Source organism: Canis aureus, chromosome 3 (assembly GCF_053574225.1).
Source record: "Canis aureus isolate CA01 chromosome 3, VMU_Caureus_v.1.0, whole genome shotgun sequence".
In the NCBI taxonomy this organism is placed as follows: Eukaryota; Metazoa; Chordata; class Mammalia; order Carnivora; family Canidae; genus Canis; species Canis aureus.
This window is the reverse complement of record NC_135613.1, coordinates 33,683,491-33,705,754: the sequence shown is the minus strand read 5'-3', so window position 1 is coordinate 33,705,754 and position 22,264 is coordinate 33,683,491. Positions and strand designations below refer to the sequence as shown.

Below are 22,264 nucleotides of genomic sequence, written 5' to 3'. Positions count from 1 at the left end.
TGCTGAACCCAGTCCTGAAGGATGAGTAGGAGTTTGCCAAGGAAAGGAGTGAGGGAGGACCTTATGGGCAGAGTGATTCAGAGAGCATAGGCCCAGAGGCAGCAGAGCCAGATTGCTCTGGAGGATGTTGGATAGAGCTGTACTGTAAGAGCAGGTCATGGTGAGAGGTTGGCAGAGGCCCGTGGGGACCTCAAGGGACAGGCTGAGACCTGTGCTGTCTACATCTTGGTATAATTCTCTGTTCTTGGCTGTCCCATTAACTTCTAAGGGAAGGGGGGCTGTATCAGGTTGACCTCTGAAACTGTGTGTCATCTGGTATTGTTTAAGCTGTAGAATAACCCTCTGAGATAGGTGTTTTATTCCCTTTTTATAGATGAGAACACCGAGGCTCAAAGATAATGAGGTCATAGTCTTGCCATGAATGTCAGCTGAGCCTAGACTCTGAGAGCTGCCTCAGCATAGCCCTGGACGTGTGTGCGTGTGTGTGTGTGTGTGTGTTTAGGGGAACAGGGTAGGGGTAGGGGCAGCAGAGTGCCTCATACTGCCTGGGTTTTAAATCCTGCCTTTCCATCTTTGATGGCTTTGGGCCAGCTATTTAACTTTTTTGCACGATAAGTTTCCTCCTCTGTAAAGTGGGCACAGGGGTGGTGCTCCCGACGTCATGGGGCTGCGGTGAGGAGCTGGATAGTCTCAGGGGTCAGCATGGTACCTACGCACAGTACTTGCTTAGTACCTGGCTGTGGTGGTTAGAGGTCCCCCTCCCCCCACCGCCCCGCAGACAGGAAGCTTCAGATCCAGGGCCCACAGAAGGGCATAGTACTGGGGACCTTGGAAACCCTGCGTCCCATGAAAAGCTGACACTCAGGGAGGGGCAGGTCAGGATTTTTGCCAAGAAAGGTGTGGAGTAACTGGCCTGTTTTTAAACCAGACTCGTGGCCTCAATTTTATACTCCTCCCGTTTGGTTACAACAAAAAGTAGTTGAGTCATTAACTGGTGCTGGATGCAAACTCAGGTATTTTTCCTTCTTTCTGGGCGTTCTTCATAAAGGAAGTCCGGGATCTTGGAAGGATGAGTTGGTGTTCACCCTGCCCGAAGCCCGGCTGCCCAGGAACCGGCCTCTGACTTCGGCTGTCCTATCCCTGCTGCGTGGGGTGGCCCAGCACCCAGGCGCACTCGTGGTGGTGTCCTTTCCTTTCCTCTGCTGCTCCTTGCTGGCTGCCCTGGTGCCCCCCGGTGCTGAGGGAGGGACCAGTCAGTCCAGTCTCTGTGGAGCTAGCCAGCTGAACTCTGACTATGCTGTGACCTCGTCACAGGGCTGCTGTGTCCCTTGGCTGAGCGCTCACCATACTGGTAATACCACTGGTGACAACTTCCCAAATCCCTAAACTGTGCCGGGCCCTGGGTAAGCTATTCATGCGCAGTATTTGATCTTAGATCTCGTCTCATGATGATCTGTTACGTGTTGTTATCCCTGTTTACAAAACAGAACAGAAGTAAACACACTGAGGCTCCGTGAAACGTCAGAGCTGGGTGAGCACCCAGAGCACCCAGACGGTCGGTCGGTCGGTGGGTCGGCAGGAGAGGCCGCCTTCAGCCAGGTCCCTGCGCTGCGGGTTTCCTCAGCGGAGCCTCCTGGAGGGCTGGGAGGAAGACGGAGTCCTGGGGCAGGAGCCCGCGGGGAGCTGGCCGGCCTCCCTCCTGGCTTCCCCAAGCCCACGGGCCTATAAATACGCGCTGAGTAAACGTGGGTCTGCCCCGGGCCCAGGAGAGAGGGCTGGAAAAAAAGACCCCACCCGTCTCCGAGGTAAGACAGGAAAGAAAATATTATCGTCACCCTCTGGTGGATCTAGGCCCGGCCCTGTCAAGCCCTGAATCACCTGAGAGAGTCTGGTTTCGCGGCAACCGCAGAGAAAGGCCAGGTTCCAACCCAAACAACTTGTGCGCATCTGCTTGGAATTTATTGATTGATTTATGGGGCGCCTCCTGCCAGCCCTGAGGAGATGGACAGGGCCTCTCAGAGCTGCCACCCTGAGGGACGGGGGGAGAGGGGAAGGCCAAGGAAAGCTCTGACTGCAGCGGGGAAGCCGGCTGTGGGCCTGAGAGGTCTCCCCGGGGCCTGACGGGGCCGCCAGCCACCTCACCCCAGCCTTGCCGGGCTGGCTTGCTGAAGTTCTGGAGAGTGTGGCCGTTGTCACACGGCTGCTGTGTGTCTGTCTCCTGGTGTGCTTCCATCTCCAGAGCGGCCCAGGAGGGTGGTGGTGCTCCACCTAGTTCACAGACGAGGCCGCCGAGGCTCCGAGAGCGTGAGGATCTGTTCCAAGCTACGTGGTTCCGAGGCAGATCCTGATATTGAGGCTTGGGCTGTCAGGATGAAGCTGCAGGGCCTTGGAAGCATCTGGTCCAACTTGCTCCCTCTGCCCTCCACTCCCTGCCCCCTTCGTGTGACTGAGCAATTCCAGGCCCCAGGACCCTGGTGGCCCTCTTTCCACTGGTTCTGCTGCCTGGTTTCCAGTCATCTGGTCAGGCCCCACTTCCTCCTCCAGTGACCTCCCTAACCACTCCCTTCCAGGGTCACTGCTGGTTGTGTGCTGGTTGGCTCCTTCTGCTCATCCCTCCTTTGACTTCTGGGTAAATGAACTTTTAGGGCGGGAAAGGGGCTTCCTGACAGCCACCTGGCCTGAAGTGACAGGGAGAGGAGCTGGCCAGCAGCACACAGGGTGTGCAGCGAGGACACGGACAGAGGACACGCTGCTCCCAGACCCCCGGAGCCTTGCTGTTGCTCTGTGCCGCCTCAGTGGCCCTCCTGGGGGTGGGAGGCAGGCAGATTGGGGAGAGGGGGAAGCCTGGATCATGTTCAGGACTGGCTTGGCCACTTCTGTGCTCTGCGGTGCTGCCGTGATGGCCTCTGGTTAACCCTGTCCGGGTCTTGGCCTCATCTGTCAGCTGAGGGAGGGACCGGGACTTCTGACCAGCTGGGCCTAAGCTGACCTGGAGGAAGCTTGTCCTTTTAGGCCAATATCTGTTTTGCTCAATTTTTCCTTCCTACGGCCAACGCCCAGTGGAGTTGCTGTGATGGTAATGAGGAGGCAGGCACCCTTGCCTTCCGATTTTTGGTGTATGGCACCAAGCAGGCCTATAGTTATTATTTATCAAGATGAAGAGACACAGAGAAACCTCTTTGCCTAGAGACACCTTTCCTGGCCTCCTCCTACCCCTTCCACATGCACTGCCTTGAACATAGAACGGCAGTTACCTCCATCGTGTGGGATCCCTCTTCACACCCAGACATAGTGATCTCTCTAAGCCCACATTGGAACCTGGCTGTCTCCTGCCCTCAGGATAGCAGCCAAGCTCTAGGATCTGGCCCACAGGGGCCAGCGTCTCCCGGGCATGTCCGGTCCGTGTCCTGACATCAGATCCTCCAGCCAGGCCTCCCGAAACACGAAGCTATTTCACGCTCACATCCTCTGCTCACACATGTCCTGTTTTAGGAATATCCTCTCCCCTGCCTGTTGGCATATGCCTACCCGTCACTGCTTGGCACATGGTAAGTGCTCAGCAATTTTGGTAGTGGTGGTGGTGCTCACGGGGCAGATAGTGACATTTCCCTCCCCTTGATGGAGTCACTGGCAGGCCTCTGTTGGACACGCTCTGCCCTGTGCTGTGAGCCAAGGCTTGCAGGACCCTTGCAAACTGGAAGTAGAGCATCTCTTCCAGCTGGGAGGTCAGTCTCAGCCTTGCGGGGAGCGGGGGGTATTTAGATCCTAGCCAACATCATAGACAAAAGTGAACAAGTGAAACTCAGTTGTACTATTCATCCCTAAGTCTGGAACAGTTTGATTTTACCACCCTTGGGATACAGTCCAGATTCTTAGTACCTGGGTTTCAAAGTATGGGTGCAATCTTGTGCACATATTCATATATTTTTCTGGGAGGGATAGTCTACAGTTTCATATGTTACAGGAGTGACCCCTCTGGTCTCAGTGACCCCCCTCATTCCTCGTTGACACTTTATCTTCAGGGACCCACTTGTAGCTCCCCAGTCCCAGACATCCTCTCTGACCCTCCTTCAAACACTAATACCCGCTCATTGTCTGTTGCTCAGTTTAGAAGCCTCCTCCTCCTGGAAGCCTTTCCTGACCTTATAGGCTGGGTCAGACACCTTCTTGTTCCCTCCATCCCACGTGGCTACTGTCAGCCTGCTGGGGAGGGGGTGAATCTCAATGTGCCCCTGTGTATCCCAACAGCCACCCAGTGTGGGCCCAGGGTAGGGCTAGTGCTGGGCATCTGCTCAGTGAATAGCAGCAGGAATGATCTTAAAGATGGCAGAAACTGATGGGTGTGGGTGAAGTAGGAAGGCCCTGCCTAGGAAATGGAACTCTGCGACTACTGTCACAGTCCACTTCTTCATTGCTTGGCAAGCACTGGCTGGGTCCTGCTGCAGGTGCAGTGTTAGGGGCACAGGTGAAGCAGACCTGGTCTTGCCCACGAGGCACTAAAGAAGCAGAGGTCAGGACAGTGAAGCCTGCAGAGGAGTACAAGAGTGGCTCCAGTCCCCAGAATTCAGGGGAGTCTAGACAGGGGGGTCTAGAACAAATCACAGGTAGAGAACAGTGGTAGGTTGTGAGTGGGTTCACAGACGGCCCAGCGAGCTGCTTGCTGAATGACTGAGTGAGGAAGTAGAGGCAGGATTAAAGGCTGATAAAGCAAAAACAAAAACAAAATAAAAACAAACAAAAAACAGGTAAAACTCAAGTTGCAGTGAGAGGTGGGAACACTGTGTGGGCTAGAATCAGAAAAGCCTGGGTGTGGATGTCAGCTGCATGCCTGCATTCTACATCTTTGCATTTCTTTTTCTCGCCTTTCCATTCTGGCTAGGACCTCCTTACTATAACATTTAACATTATTATATAAAATAGAATATAGACTATTGTAGGAGTGGAAGGTGGAGGATGGAAAAGAGGAAGAATATCCTCGTCTGCTTCCAGCATCAGAGGGAAAGCTTTCAATGTTTTACCACTAACTGGTGGCTTTTCGTAAATACTCCTTATCATATGAAGAAAGTTCCTTTCTGTTCCTGATTGACTGGAAGTTTTCTTTTTAAATCATGGGTGGATATTGAATGTTATCAAATGATTTTCTGCGATTATTGAGATGCTTACATTATTTTTGTTTTTAAATCTGATGTGGTGAATAGCATTAAATGACTTCTTAATGTTAAACCAATTTTGAGTTCCTTGGATATACTCAATCTGGTAATTATGGGTTTTTTTTTTCCATTTACCTACTACTGGATTAAATTTGCTAATATTTTAGTTAGAGTTTTCCCATTGTTGCTCATGAATGAAATTGACTTGTAATTGTCCTTCCTCATACTGTCATTTTTGAAATTCAATAGCAGTGGTTTTCTTAGCTAGTGAATTGTGGATTATTTTCTCTTCTAGTTTCTGGAAGAATGAGAGATTAGAATTATTTCTTCCTTGAGTGTTGGGTAGAAATCACTGGAAAAGCCATCTGGACCTGGAATTTTCTTTATGGGAAGATTTTAACCAGCTAAGCCATCCAAGTGCTCCATCTTTGTAAGAAGATTTTTAGATCATTTTTTCAATTACTTAAATGCCTGTAGAATGATTCAGGTTTCTACTTCCCTCAACTTTGGTAAATTATATGTTCCTGGGAATTTGTCCATTTTGACTGCATGTCAAAATTATAGGCATAAACATATTCATAATATTCTCTAAACATCTTTATATTGCCTGTAACATCGAGTATGGACTCACCTTTCATCCTTGATACTAGTTTTTTATTCATGCTGTTTTTCTCTTGTGATCTGTCTTGTCAGTTGTCGATCTTACTCATCTTTTCAAAGAACCAACTTTAATTTATTGATCTCTATTGTGTGTGCACGTGTGTATATTTTCTATATTATTGGTTTCTGCCTGTATCTTTGTAATTTCTTTTTGCTTTATTTCGTTTTTTAACATCTTGAAATGGCTATTTATTTAACTCATTAAAATTTCAATACTTCTTTTCTAATAAATGCTTTGAAGACATTAAAAAACTAATATTTCTTGATCCCTCAACTTCTATCCTGTAACCTTTCTGAAGAAGGCGGGGGGCGTGGGGGGTGGGTAGCATAAAAAGCTCATGCGCGCAGCCGCAGAACAGCAAGGGAGAGGGGACCCTACAGAGATCACAGATTGCAATGATTTAGGATAACAATTTGTGACCAGACTTGCACCCAAGGAAGGTGGAAGTGCAGCCTTCTGTAAACTACTCTGAGGCAGGGGGTGCGGAGGATCATTACGATTGGCCAACAGTTAAAGAGAGGGATTGGATTACCTCTGGAATCACCTGGGATGTTTTGAATGGCAACTATGACCACCCAGCCTTCTGGGCCCTCCCGCCATGGCCAATGGAAAGCCTGGTGATTCCAAGTCAGCCCCAAACTGGAATCCACCCACATGTCCACCATCCGTGGACAAATGGATAAATAAGTTGCTGTGTGTGCATGCAATGAGATACTACACTGCAATGAAAATGAATGAAGGTGGAGGACATGCAACCTGGATGAATCTCACAAACACGGTGTTGAGCGAAAGGAGCCAGACAGAAAAGAATGCAGACTCTCTTCACAGAGGTCCTCCGGGATCAAGGGGACCAATGATTCCACCACTGCTGAGCCTCCCACCTCCTCCCAGGGGTAGAGGCCCAATCCGGGGAGGCCTGGGCCCCAGGTGCGGCCCATATGGTCGTGGCTGGTGGGGGGCCAATACTGAACCTCCTTTTCCTGGACCAGGCCATGGGGGTCCTTCCAGAGGAGGCTTTCACATAGAGTAGAGAAATCCCCAAAGGCTCAAAAGTTGGTCTCTTATCAAAAATACCTGCCCGCCCAAGGATGGCCCCCAAGTTATGGAAGACAAATCAAACCGCCCTGTCTGCCGACACTTTGCCAAAAAGGGCCACTGTCGATATGAGGACCTCTGTGCCTTCTACCACCCAGGTGCCAATGGACCTCCTCTGTGAGACTGTGCCTTCCCATCCAGGCTGGAAGGAGCCCTCTGACCTAGCGGCCATATATTTCCCTGTGGCCCTGTGACAGCTACTGTGAGGCTGTTCCACCCACCACCCTCAGTCAGTGACACCCACCCTCATCTCTCACCTCCCCCATTTGGGGTCCAGAGTTTTGTTTCATCACTGGTGCCCAGCGTGTGGGCTTTCTTCCGATCCAGCCTCCAGAGACTCGCCTTCAGGACCCCACCTTTGCTCTCTTCAACTGCCTCCTGGATCCTCTTCCCCTTCGCTGATTGACTGCTGAACAGGAAACCTCTTTGGTGCTATTTCTTGTGCGTCTGTCCACCCAGCCCTCGGCACTGCCCTCGATTCCTAAGAGCCCTGGAGCAGTTTCCTACCATTCCCTTCTTCTAGCTGCTTGTTTTAAGTCCTTTTTATGTGACAAACCCTACCCCCAAAGTTGCCCAGTTGCTCTGTGAAACTCACCAGGTTGACCTGGGGTCAAGTATGGATGACTGGTGCAGAGTTACTCCCTGAAAGGCCATTCTCCCTGCTTTTGGGTTTTGTAGATCCTGCATCAGTAGCATGATCCCCACCACTCTGGTCTGTGATCACTGTGCTTTGTGAAACTGTGCATCCCCTCGTACATAGCCTTTCTCAGTGTCCGTGGCATCATTATGACGTCCCAACACTAGAGTAAGTTTTTCTGCCAAAATGAGTGAGGCTCTTGATGCCCTCTAGACTTTCCACACCTCCCAACATGGGAGAATTGTGAAACTTTCTGCAAGACTGCCTCCCTGGTCTCCCCATTCTCCTGGTGTCGGTTTTTTGGGGTTTGACACAAGCCCATGAGATGTCCTCTAAAGCCTCTTACGGCCTATCCTATCTCCTCTCCAGCCCACTTTAGTTAGAGTACGTCATTGTGAGGCCACCAGCCCTTTCGTCTGAATTCTGTGAATCTCCACCTGGCCTACCCTTGGGTGGAACCTGGACGGTACTGTCACCCTCGTCTAACCTTCTTCCCTACATCCCTGGCACTGGTTGTTTTCTGTAAAAACGGCAGTGAACAGGTTCGGTTTTGCACTGGCCCTGAGGAAATGGGTCAGGAGTTGTGTGGGCAAGAGGGAAGGATGAGAGCCGTTAGAGAACTGAGAATGAATTTTTTTTCTTTCTAACATTTTTTATATTAGTAATAAATATATTGCAGTGGAAACAAAAAATGAAATGGAAACAAAAAAAAATAAAAAACTAATATTTTCTTAAGTACTGCTTTAGCAGCATCTCAGAAGTTTTGATATGTAGACGTTTCATTATCAACCAGTTCAAAATATTTTGTAGTTCCCATTGTATCTTTGAGTCATGTGTGGTTATGGGACATGTTTCTTAATTTCTAAATATATGAGATTTCTCATTCTCTCTTACATTGTGGTCAGAGGACATGTTCTATTCACTTAAGTCTTTTGAAATTTATTGAGAGTTGTTTTGTGGCCCAGTTTTGACTGTGGACCCTCTTCTCACTTTCTCAAGAACACCATCGCTCTGGTGATTCTTCTCTTTTGCCCTGTATCAGTTTTTGCCTCCCTCCCGGCTTGTTGCCATCACCATACAAGCCTGCTATTGTTTCTGACATCTTTTAAAAAACAAATCACAATCCTGTCCTGACTATGTATCTACCTCCAGTCTGCTTCTCTTTTCCTTCCCACCTGTCTGAGCCTGGTTTTCCCTGCAGGTAGAGATTTTCATGCTCTAGTATAGGTAGTTTCCTTGGGAGTGATTCCAGGGACCCCAAATGAGAGATGGGAGGTGAAACAGGGCAGAGGTGGAGGGATAGCTTATCGAGAGCCCCTCCCACATGCATCTCAGAGCACTGTCAAGGAGGAAGTATTGATTCCTGGGTACCTGTACCCACTGGCCAAGGATGCTCTGGAGCCTTAACCCCTTCCCATGTTAGGGTTGGGTGTGTGAGGTTGCATTGCACACGCTTGTTTTATAGGAGGCACTGCAAACCACCACTGCCTGAGGCCCTGCCGCAGTGACCACAGTAAGGGGCAGTGGGGAAGATGTCAAAGGAGCATAGGAGAAGTCTGGGGATGCATTTTAGCAAGCTGGGAGAGCTGCCTGCTCTCAGCATCTCAAGTTTCTCTCCTCTCGTTACTTTGTGAGTAATCTCCAACCAGCGCTTTACACTCCCCCAGCAGCTCTGGTTCAGGTTTCTGGTGGCTTCCATGTGGCCAAATCTAGGTGACAATTCTTAGTCCTTACTTTAGTTGTCCTCTGAGCAGCTTTGGACATGATAGATCACTCTCTGCTCCTTGAAACAGTTCTTTCTCTCAGCATCGGGATGCTGCTGAGACTGGTTTTCCTTCTGTGCCTCTGGCCAACCCCGTCAGCCCTCCGACCTCTAAAACTGGTGTGCCTACGCTTAGTCCTTGGACTGCTTTCTTTGCTGTTTATACTCACCCTCTTGGTGGTCTCATCTATATCACTGCATTTCAAATACCATCGATCTGCTCTTGGTCCAAAGTATGTCCCTGGCCCTGATCTGCCCCCCTGAACTCCAGACCTGTCAGTCCAGTTGCTCTTCAGCATTTGCATGTCAGAAAAGACCAAGACAGACTTCCTGATGGTCTCCCCGAAACTGGGTCCTTCTGTGTTTCCTGTCCCCGTAAATGGCAACTCCATCTTCATAGGTCTTGAGGATATAAAATGGACTCTTCTTTTTCTTGCATTCTCCATAGGTGCTCTGTCAGTAGATTCTGATGCCTCTACGGTCACCACATAACCACAATCCAGCCCCTTCCCACTGCTTTGGCGGCAGCCAATGTCATCTCACTGATGGATTGCGGGGGCCCCTTAGCTGGTTCTCTGTCTCCGTCTTGCCCCGTCAACACGGTGGCCTGAGAGATCTTATTAAAGCAGTGGTTCTGAACCAGAGCCATTTTGTTCTGTAGAGAACACTTGGCAGCGTCTGAAGACATTCTTAATTGTCACGACTGGTTGTGTGTGCATATGGGTGCATGCATGCTACTAAGGATGCTGTTAAACATCCTGCAATGTAGAGACAGCCCCCCAGGACAAAGAATTATCCAGCTCGTAATGTCAGTAGTGCTGGAGTTGAAAAACCCTGTGTTAAAAACATTAGTAATGCTGCTTTTTTGCTTAAAACTTACCCAAACAAATCATCTTATCCAGATGTGGAGGTAAAACGAGATCTGTATAAAGCCCTGTGAGGTCCAATGTGATATCCACACACATATACACCCTTCTATACACCTCTCTTATTACTCTGGTCTCTGGCTCCTCCTTTGTGCTCTCAGGCTTACTCCTCTCCAGCCACACTGGTTTGCTGCTGATTCTGGAGCATGTTAGGTTTCCTGCTGCCTCAGGGCCTTGGCACTGGCTGTTTCCTCTGCCTGGAATGTCCTCCTCCTCTCAAGCCCTAACATCCTGAGGCTCAGTGCCTCACCTGCTTCAGGTCTTTAGCCAAGTGACACTTCTTAATGAGGCCTTCCCTGAACATCCTATATAGAAGTACATTTTCCCCTCAGATACCTCCTCCTGTTTTATTTTTCTCCTTATGACTAATATTCCATATAAGTTAAGTTTTCATTTTACTTATCTTACATCCCCCTTTAGAAGATGTGCTCTGTAAGAGCAGAGGTTGTTAACCATATTATTCACTCCTGTATTCCTAGCACTGAGAATAGTCCCCAGTGCATAGCAGGCACTCAACAAAAATGTGATGAATGAATGATGAATGAATAATGTTTTGTAAAGTGTAAGTACATGCATGTGATATTTGTGATTATTATTACACTATGGTGCTACTAAGGGAGGTGGTAGAAACTCTGCCATAAGGTCTTGAAAAAAAAAATAACACAGATGGGGACAATTGGTTAACTATTTGGGGAAAAAAATAAAGTTAAATCCTCACCTACATTATCCCGCAAAATACATTCCAGATGGATTAAGGAGTTAAGTGTGAAAAATGAAGCCACACAAAAAAATTAGAAGGTATTATAGGGAAATATTTATCTTATGTCTGGTTGGAAAAGGACTAGCTTTACATAAAGCCCCTGGAAATGATCTCAACCAGGGACTGTTACATTGGACCGCGTGAAAATTTAGAGCACTTTCACATGTAAAAATTTATAAACAATAAAAGGCAATCAACAAAGCGAGTAAAGCATTTGCTACAGAGAGCAAGCCTGATGTCTTCAATACATAATAAAGCCACCCCAAGGGCAGCCCCAGTGGCGCAGCGGTTTGGCGTTGCCTGCAGCCCGAGGTGTGATCCTGGAGACACAGGATCGAGTCCCATGTCGGGCTCCCTGCATGGAACCTGCTTCTCCCTCTGCCGCTCTCTCTCTCTCTCTCTCTCTCTGTCTATGAATAAATAAATAAAATCTGAAAAAAAAAGCCACTCCAAAATGATAAGAAAAATGGAGAAAGAACAGGAACAGGCTATCGACAAAAGAAGAAATGCAGTTAGCATTCCCCACCTTGGCATTAAACCCCAAATAAAAACAGAATAATCATTTTGGTGTCACAAATTAGCAAACACAAAGGAAATCCTGTTCCTTCTCGCTGCAATATGCAATGAAGGCGGCCACCTCAGCAGTCAACTGGTGTGAGTATGAACTGGGACCGTCTTTCTGGAGGGCAGCCTGACAGTATGTTCCACAAACCTGGAAAATATTCAGTCTCGTTGACTCAGGAATTCCTCCTTTTGGAAGTTATCCTGAGGAAGCATTCAGAGATGCAGACAGTGATTTATGTTCAGCAAATAATACTCATCACAGCATTATTTATGACAGTAAAAAACCAGGAACAACCTAAATGTCTAACAATAGGGAATAGCTAACTACATTATAATGAATCCCATAATGGAATACTATGCAGCCATCCAGAAGGGATTTGTTGTTGTAGTTGTTTAAAGATTTTATTTATTCATTGGAGACACACAGAGAGAGGCAGAGACATAGGCAGAGCAAGAAGCAGGCTTCCTGCAGAGAGCCCAATGCAGGACTTGATCCCAGGGCCCAGGGATCACGCCCGGAGCTGAAGGCAGATGCTCAACCACTGAGCCACCCAGGTGCCCCCAAGAAGGGAGTTTTTGAGGGACCCCTCATGGCAAGAGGGAAATGCTCATGATTTGTGTACAAATACTAAACAAATGTCAGCATGTAGTAAGATGCTAAATATTTGTATATGTATTTGTACATGTATACGTTTCTATGCACAGACATGTTCATACACATAGGTGTAATGAAAAAAATAACCTATCAAAATCTAAGCAGTCTGAGAGATGAGTTTATGGAAGTATTTTTAATTCTTAAAGGTTTTCCTCCAAAAATTCATCATAAATCAACATGTACAGTTAGTTAGCTGCGGATATATCTCAGAAGGGAAAACCCAAGGTCACATATTGCATGGTCTGTGATGGCTTTCTCAAGGCTGTGTGTTTATGCAGGAAAGAACAAGAAGGCTCTCTGGGCTTTCTAGAGTTCACTTGTTGTAGCCCTTGATGATGTAGTCAGGGAGACTCCTTGCCCTCATGGAGCTTGCATTCCAGTGGCACAGACAGTGAGCACATAGAGGATATATAGGTAATAGCATGAGCTAGGAAGAAAATGGAAGCAGGTGAGGGGATAGTGAGAGATTGGGTCTAGGGAGGGTGGAGAAGGCCTCTCAGAGAAAGTGAGATCTGAGTGACAAGAGGCAGCCATCCATGACCTGTCTAGGGCAGTGCCCATCAGGTGGAGGAAACAACGAGTCCAAAGGCCCAGAAAGAGGAACAAGCTGCCAGTGTGGGATGGGGCCAGCATGTCTGCAGCGTGGCAGGGAGAGTGCAACAAGATGCACAGGGATGTTTCTCCTTCTCTTACCTTTAGGGGGTTCTGCTCTCCAAGACCATCTCATGACTCATTTGTTTCCAGAGCACCATTCTGAGCCAGGCTCTGGACCAGGAAGAGAGGCTAGAGGGAGAACTAGAGAGAGAACCTCAGGCACTAACTTCAGGGGGTCTTGGGTGGCTTATTCATGGGGAGATCTAGGAGGGCTTCAGGGAGGAAACATTTGAGCTGGGCCTTGAAAGATAAGTAGGAATGAGTTGGCCATGTTGAAGTGGGTAGAAGGGCATTTCAGGAGAGGGAAGAGCATGAAGCAGGGGGTGGGGTAGGCATACACGTACAGGTCTAACAGGGAATGGCAAAGTGCTGTCGGGCCTGCACTCTGACTCTGCGGGGGTGCGTTGAGTGTATGTGCATGCAGTCTTGGCAGATCAGACCAGAGATGTGGTTTGGAGCCAAGCAGTTTCAAGGGCCTTGACTGTGCCAGGCCAGAGAGGTGAGACTCTCTACTCCTGAGGATCGGTGGTGGCCAGATGCAAGGTAGGCTGGCACCAGACTGTCTGTAGCAGGGTTCTCTGGGATGCTCAGAGAAGTGCATCTTCCCAGCCCATATCCCCGGAGATTCTGATCTGATTTATCAAAGGCAGAATCCAGATATATTGTTCAAATCCCTGGAGTGATTCTCCTGTGCCAGAGTTTGGAGCCCACTGCCGTGGATGAGGAGTTATAGAGTAGTATGAACAGGGAGAGTTAGGACTCGTCCTTCGCCCTGGGAGCCCTCGCTGGTGGTCACCCCTTCTGGCCTCTCGGGGGTGTTGTTTCCTGTTCCTGTATTTGAGCCTGTGGTCATTACGTCTAACCTGTCTCTGCATTTTGTACGACTAGCCGCTGATACTCAGCACATAGTAGAGTGCACTTGGGCTGGCTGTGCTGGCGAGGGAGGCGGGGCTCTGAAAGTGCAGGGAGGGCCTGTGGCAGAGGTGGCCTGGATGCACCTGCTTGATTGTGGCTGAGTTACTTCACCTTCTGAGCTTCAGGTTCCTTGTTTGGTAGGTGGAGGGTAATTATCTCTCCTGCTAGTTAAATTAATATATAAAGTAGCTGGTACTTAAGATCTGCCTAAGCCCTGTGTCAGCACTATGTCTGGTTCTTGGTTCTATCCCTGCTGCTGGTAGAGAGTGGGCATCAAAACTGTGTTGAAAGAATCAGTGAGGTGCTCTAATATACTAGCTTCCTTCCTTCGTCATCCTCCTCCCTTGGTGGATGTGATCCTGGTGTTCAGGTGCTGGGGCATTGGGGAATTCAGTTAAAACAGCATAGATCATCTCCTGTGTGTCTGTGGGAAGATGCAGGGATGGATAGGGTCATATCTGTTTGAGGCAAGACCTCTGGGGATCAATAAGGCAGACACAAAAATGCTCTAATTCAGGGTATGCTCGTGAGGGCAGAGACCAACCAAGGCCAAGTCCTGGCATGATGGTGAGCTCAGGAAAGGACCACTGACAGCACCCCAAGTAGAGAGCATGGGAAGGCCGAAAGGACCAGTGGTGGGCAAGGACACAGGTGTCTTGAGGAGTGGGACCTTCAGGGTGCCTGGAGCTCATGCCCTTGTGGTCTGCCTCTCTCTCTCTCTCCCTCTCTCTCTAAGATTTTCTGTGCTCTCACGTCAGGCTGTTTCTTTTCCTATATCCTGTTGGGTGGAAAGAGCAGAGCTATAGAGTCAGGGAGGCCAGGCTGTATGGCTTGGAACAAGTTCTCTTGGAGCATCTTAGGGTCCTCTTACATAACATGGGGACAGTATTATGTTCCTCACGTGACTGGCATTGTGGCTGAAATAAAACTCATACCAAGCCCAGTGCCTGGCACACAGCAGGTACATAATTAATGCCAGTCCTTATGTCCCTCCTCCCTTCCTGTCCCACCTCTCCTCTGGTTGACAGTCAGCCTTGGGAAGTCCCCAGTGGATTTCCCAGCCAGGCGCATTGGCCCTGCATTCTGCTATCTCTTCAAGATAATAAATACGAACAAAACCGAAATCCATTATTAGCTTCTTCTAGACTGTCTGCATGATTTATGGCTTCAAAGTGTCTCTAGTTAATCTGTCGAAAGGGATTTTAAATTTCATCCGTCTTCCCTGCTGGCAGCCTCCTCTACCTTGAATTCAGCTGTTTGACATGTCTAGTACCGGGGTCCCATTTTAAAAACATTTACAGTGGGCCGGCAGGGAAAAAAAAATCAGAGATGGAGCGGCAAGCAGGAGGCTCAATTTGGCACATCTGCTTTTAATTCTACGCATCTCCAAAAGTGCAAATAACTTGAAAGTTCGCCCAGGGAAGAGGTCCGCTGTGCCCACGAGGGCTGCCTTAGGTGACTTTAAAGGAGAGAGGGATAATTACTGAAAATGAATTGTCACTGAAATAGAACCCTCCCGATCGGCCAGGCTGACCATCTGCTGCTCACATGTGCGGGCAGCTCTTCGCGCCTCCCCCACCCAGGCCTGCAGAGCTCTCAGCGCTGGGGTTTTCTTAACCTCTGCCTCCCAGGCCGCTCAGGTAATTGTTCCAGATTCATGCCAATTGTGGGAGTGGCTGCACAGTTCCAACGCGTGGCTGTGGTCGTGGGACCCGGAGTTAGGGCACTGGCAGATACTGCCCAGAATTCAGTTTAGCAGATGTATGGTAAGGCCCTGTGACCGGCAGGGCCTGGAAAATGTGTGTGTGTGTGTGCGTGTGTGTGTGCATGCCCATATGCACTTGCACATAGCACTCTACAGTTTACAAAGCCCTTGTACACATATCATAAGTGGGAAAGCTGAATTCAGTCCCTGAATACACAAGCCAGTCCCTGTGTGGGGTGCTGGATGTGGAGATGAATCAGCCACAAGCCCCGCCCTCGGACACCTGTGGGAGAGAGGGGGTCTGTACCTCTGAGCGAGCTGAACAAGGGTATCCAGACGGGTTTTACTGGGAGGCGCCACTTAAGCTGGGCCTTTTGGGATTTGTGCATGTGACAGGTATTTGTAAATTGCTATTGTTAGCCAGGCTGTGTTTTCTGACCTGGAAGGTGATCGAAATAGACCAAGTCTGTGCCCTCAGAGAGCAGAAGATCAAAGACATGAGCAAAGAAACAAGATGCTGTTAACACTCGTTGAGTGTCATAAAGATGGACAAACAGGACAGCATGACCCATGAGGCTCCCAGCACATCAGGGAGGGCTTCCTGGATGAGGTGGGATCTTCATGTTGAGACTTGAATGGTGACCAGAAACTGCTGTATGAACCTGGAAGAAAAGAGGCCAGAAAATGCAAAGCTCCTGAGGTGTGTTTGAGGACAAGGCCGTTGTCTTAGTTGGTTCAGGCTGCTAATAGCAAACATATGATGAACATTCTTCTCTCACAGTTCTGGAGGCTGGATGTCCCACATTCAGTGTCTGGTGAGGGTCTGCATCTTGGTTCATAGACAGCTGTCCTCCCACTGTGTCCTCTTATGGAAGAGAACAAGAGAAGCAAGCTTCCTCTTGTTTCTTCTTAGAAGGGCTATTCATGGGGTCCCACGCTCATGGCTTCATATAATCCCTACTACCTCCCAAGGGCCCCATCTCCAAATATACCATCACATTGGGAGTAGGGTTTCAACAGATGAATTTGGGGGTACACAAGCATTCTGCCCATAACAGTGAGTGTACCAGAAGCAGAACAACGAGGGACTGATAAAGAGGTGGGGAACCATCAGACCTGGGAGCTGGGGGCACTGAAGAAGGTTTGGAGCAGAGGTGGAGGTTCCTGGGGGGAGGTGGCAGTGTGCAAAGCCTGTAGCTATTGGGCTGTCAGGGTCAGATGTGGGGGAGGCTGCCTCCTAGGGAAGTTGTGGGTTGTTTATCTGACTTGCCTATGATTGGGTGGATGACCCCACTAGCTGCAGTAATGGGAACTCCAGGATTCGGCCAGGTTCTGGTCAAGACCACCAGGAGTGGAGGAGGCTAGACCCTTGGCACCATGCCCTGCCCCCTTTGCCATTCCCAAGAGCAGCCCCTACTCAGGCTGCAAAGGGATAGTGCATCCATTGTTGTGAGTGGCTGGAGATGGGAGTGCCAGAGATGGGACTCACTGTTTCTCGCTGTCGCTCCAAGGTCACTGAGCCCAGGCATCTGGGAGCCCACCTAGATCTCTTCGAGGGAAAGGTGGCTCCACCTCTGATGGAAGAGGCAGTCACGGGCAGGCAGGTGTGAGCTTTCTAAAGGCAGCATTGTGATCACTTGCGCCCCCTACCTGTCCCCCCCACCCCCACCCCCATCCCGTGTGGATCACTAGGCCTAGCCTACAGCCTGCACTTGGCTACTGTTTCTGCACTGATGGACAGATTGATCGGAATAGTGGTTTGGGAATCAGATAGGCCTGGGTTTAAATCCATTTCTTATCTGAGCTTCTCATTTCTTCATCTACAAAATAGAGAAAACATTAGGATTAGATGAGATTTTGCTTATATAGCATCAGACCCAGTTCCTGGCACACAATAGGCACTTACTATATAGGGGCTGCATATCCAGAGGAAAAGTGAGGACTGGGAATGGGAGATCCTCCCTAGGCTAGGGAGAGAGGAACATTAACAGCAGGTGCGCAGTTAATGTTTGTTGAATAAAAACTTGAGTAAATGAAGAATGAATGGATAATATAGCTTACATATTGGGATTTGGTCCAGACCTGGGCCAAGTGATAAATCTATAATTCTGTCATAGTAGAGGATAAAGTCCAAGATTACTGAAGTGGCTCACAAGGTGCGACCTGCCCCAGCTCTGCTCATCTCACTTTCTGGGCTTCTTGGTCCTAGTTCTGAAAACTTAGCAACTCCCAAATACCTGCTGCTGTTACATGTCTCTGGCTGGATGATGATCCGTGCACTTTTGATGCTCTTCTTGCCCTGTCCTTCTGGCAAGTAATCTTTCAGGATTTAGCTCAACAGTCATCCCCTCTAGGAGGGTTTTCCAACTCCTTTCTGCCCAGAAGCAAGAAAAGAAGCTTAATACCAGGTGTGTATCCAGACCCGAAGCTGCCAGAAGCCGGGCTTGCATTTGTTTTCTCTTTAAAACTGGCCAGCAAGAAGATGGTCCTTCAGTGGGTCTCTGGGTTACCAGCATACCAACAGGCCAGTGATTGGAACCGCCCCTCCCCCTGTTTGATTTTCATTTCCCTGATGACTAAAAATTTAGAGCATTTTTGCATCTGCTCGTGTGTATTGGCATATGCATATCTTCTTTCAAGCCGTGAATACTCAAATCTTTTGTCCATTTTCAGTTGCATTGTCTATCCTTCTGTTATTGAATCGTAAGAGTTCTTTATATATTCCAGATACAAGTCTTGTTAGATATACGTATGGGGAATATTTTTTCCTATTTGTTGTCTTCCCTTTTCATTTCCTAAAAGGTGTTTTTCAAGAACAGAGGTTCTTAACTTTGAAGCAGTCCAGTTTATCAACTTTTTCTTTTATATTTCTTGCTTTTTATGTTCTTCTTTTTTTTAAGATTTTATTTATTTATTCATGAGAGAGACACAGAGAGACAGAGACCTAGGCAGAGGGAGAAGCAGGCTTCCTGCGGGGAGCCTGATGTGAGACTCAATCCCAGGACCCCGGATCACAGCCTGAATCAAAGACAGATGCTCAAGCACTGAGCCACCCAGGTGCCCTGCTCTTTATGTTCTAAGAAACCTTTGCCTGGGGATCCCTGGGTGGCACAGCGGTTTAGCGCCTGCCTTTGGCCCAGGGTGCGATCCTGAAGATCCAGGATCGAGTCCCACATCGGGCTCCCGGTGCATGGAGCCTGCTTCTCCCTCCCTCTGCCTGTGTCTCTGCCTCTCTCTCTCTCTCTCTGTGACTATCATAAATAAATAAAAATTAAAAAAAAAACCTTTACCTGTGCCAAGTTATGCCCTCTCTTAGAAGTTTTATGGCTTTAACCTTAAGTTTAGATTGATAATGCACTGAGTTGATTTGGGGGTATGTTGTGAGATCAGAGTCAGGGTTGTCTTTTCCATACAGTTATTCAGCTTTTCCAGAAACATTTGCTGAAAAGACTTCTTTCTCATTGGTTTGTCTTGGCAATATTCATAGTAGTGTGGGTTTATCTGTAGGCTTTCCATTTGTTCCATTGATCTATATGCTGTTCTTATACCACCACCACCACCACCACACTGTCTTGATTACTGTAGTTTTATTTAAAAAAAAAAAAACCTTGAAATTAGATAGTCCAAATCCTCTGACTTTGTCTTCATTTTTAATATTTTTTGACTATTCTAGATCCTCAGTAGTTTCACATGTATTTTAGAATCAGCTTATCAAATTTTGCCAAAAAGGCTGCTGGAATTTTTATTGAAATGGCATTAAATGTATAGTCAGTTTGGATAGAATTGAGATCTTAACAATGTTGGCTCTTCCATCCATGAACGTAGTATCTCTCCTCCCATTTATTTAGGTCTTTTCTTTCTGTCAATGGTATTTAATAATTTTCAGTGTAAAGGGTCTTACACAACTTTCACTTTGTTCCTAAGCATTTTATGTTTTTTGATGTTGTTATGTTATTGTGTTCTAAGAAACTTTTTCCTATCCCAAGTCATGCTCTCTTGTTTTATGGTTTTAGCTATAAATGGATTATTCCTGTAAATTCCATTTTTGCTTAATTTTTTATAGTATATAGAAGTATAATTTATATGTTGACCTTGTATCCTGTGACATAGCTAAATTAATTTATTCTAAGTTTTTCTGGAGGTATTATGCTGAGTGAAATAAGTCAATCGGAGAAGGACAAACATTATATGGTCTCATTCATTTGGGGAATATAAATAATAGTGAAAGAGAATAGAGGGGAAGGGAGAAGAAATGGGTAGGAAATATCAGAAAGGGAGACAGAACATGGAAGACTCCTAACTCTGGGAAACGAACTAGGGGTGGTGGAAGGGGAGGGGGGGGTGGGGGTGACTGGGTGGCAGGCACTGAGAAGGGCACTTGATGGGATGAGCACTGGGTGTTATTCTGTATGTTGGCAAATTGAACACCAATAAAAATAAACTTATTAAATAAATAAATAAGTTTTTGATTTTGGAGATTGTTTAGGACTTTCCATATAAACAGTCGTGTCATCTGGGAATAAAGAGTTGTGCTTTTTCTTTTCTTATTTTCATGCCTCGCCTAATTGCACCACCTAGGACCTCTAATAATATGTTGAATAGATGTGGTGAATATGGACATCCTTACTTTGTTCCTGATTTAGGGGAAAGCATTGCCATAAAGCATGATGTTAGCTATAGTTTATCACTGGTTTTCCTTTATTGAAGAAACTCTTTTCTATTCCTAGTATGCTGAGAGTTTCTTATCATGAATAGGTATTGCTTTTTTTTGTACCTGTTGAGCTGATCATATGGTTCTTCTTTATCCTTTAGATTTAGTGAATTATGTTGATTGATCTGGAACCTTGCATTCTGAGGACCTTACTTGGTCGTGATGATCTATTCTTTTTGTACATTGCTAGTTTTGATTTGCTAATTTTTTAAAAGAATAGATAACCAATTTGATACACTTTAATCATAAATATGAAATTTTAGAGAAAAGAATAAGGAGTTATTTATAAACCATAAAAAGTTCTAAAAGGTGGGTAAAATAATAAATACACTAAGAACTCTCATACACAGCCTTATCACAGTTATGTGTTAATTGCTAGGGATAAACTCAAGCCAGTGGGTTTCTTGAGAAATTAACAAAAGAACCTCTTACAAAAACAGTAAGAGTTGACAAAAACAGAAAATGGTATAAAAGAATGATTTTAAAAATGTATATTAGTTTCCTGAGGCTGCTGTAGCAAATTACCACAAACTTGGTTGCTTAAAAACAACATTTCTTCTCTTACCATCCTGGAAGAGTCTGGCATCAAGGTGCTGGCTCTGGAGGCTCAAGGGTAGAATCTGTTCTTTGCCACAGATTTGTGGTGGCTGTTGGCATTCCTTGATCTGTAGTTGGACCACTCTTAGTCTCTGCCTCAGTGGGTACATTGTCTCCTTTCTGTCTATTGTCTTACATAAGGATGCTTCTCATTGGCTTTAGGGCCCACCAGGATAATCCAGGAAGATCTCCCCATCTTAAGACCCTTCACTTCATTTCATCTGCAAAGACCTTGTTTCCAAGTGTGGTCACCTTTACACATTCCAGGAATTTGATGTGGACTTATCTTTTCAGGGGCCACCTTTCAACCTAATATGCAGTATAACTTTAAGATTTCCTGTTTGAAACAATGATTTTGATTCCTGATAATGAAATAAGCTGAATAAATACTAAATAAGACTAAATCAACTATGATCCTTGATTTTGACCAAGGAATACTTTTAAAAATGCTACTCGGAACACAAAATTTCTAACTCAAACTAAAACCATCTCCTCCAACACAAATTGTCATCTTTATAAATGGTTAAAATAAACAAGTTTTGGGTAACTGTTTGGGTAATTTGGGAATATAGCCATTTGGCGAAGTAATTTGTGGCTAATTGGCTTTTGATGAATTGGTCATTTGACACGTTGATTTTTGGCCAACTGGCTCTTGGAGAATTGATGTTCGTCAAGTTGGACTGCCTCCCACATGGGCCTGGGGCTTGATGTCTGGGGCCAGGCTGTGAGGCCCACATGGGCGCCTGGCAGGCTGAGTGCTTGGTCCAGGATCCAAAGATCATCTTAGATCAGGAGGGGAGAATCCCAGAAGACCTGGCCATCCCCCAGCCTTGGCCACCACTCCATCCTGAGACCTTGCTCCAGGCGATTTGGGAGCTACAAATAATAACAGAATGAGAGTGACCTTTTATTGACTGTGTGCTGGGCCCTGAGCTGAGCATCTATGGGCATTTTAACCTGCCAGCAAGCCTCTGCAACAAGTGTGATTGTCTGCATTTTACAGATAAGGGAAGGGAGGCTCAGAGAGCTTAGGTTACCTGGCCATGACCACAGTGGCAGATGAGTGGCAAAGTGACGATTCCAGACCAGGTAGGTTGTCTCTAAAGCCCATGCTATGAACTGCTTGGTCAGAATGGATCAGATGTAGTAGTCCATGTCTTTAAGCAGTTGCCAGCACAGTCAGCTCATTCAGAAAGAATTTCCGTGGGCCGTTGCAGCCTGCCAGTGAAGCCCTTTCCTGTTTCTCTAGATGAGGAAACTGAGACCTGGATAAGGTGTGAGATCTGTGGAAGGTCGCCCAGCTGATGAGCATCAGAGCTGGAACTGGAACCAGGCAAGGTCTCAGTCCTCCTGTCTTGGCCACCTCCACCTCCAGCCTGGCTCCTGGGTTTCTCTGCTCTTTTGTGTCCTTTGTGTTGTCTCTGAAAGTGGGACAGACCCCAGAGGCCCCCCCGCCTTCCATCCCCCAGCCC

The 22,264-nt window shown here is 47.3% G+C and overlaps 1 protein-coding gene and 1 pseudogene across 2 annotated transcripts in view; both read left to right on the top strand.

Annotated features, from left to right (window-relative positions):
• GLIS1 (GLIS family zinc finger 1) overlaps positions 1-22,264 on the top strand; it is a 224,352-nt gene that overhangs the window by 97,696 nt on the left and 104,392 nt on the right. The gene's annotated exons all lie outside the window — the stretch shown is intronic.
• On the top strand, positions 662-7,289 carry LOC144311588 (proline-rich protein 3 pseudogene; annotated as a pseudogene).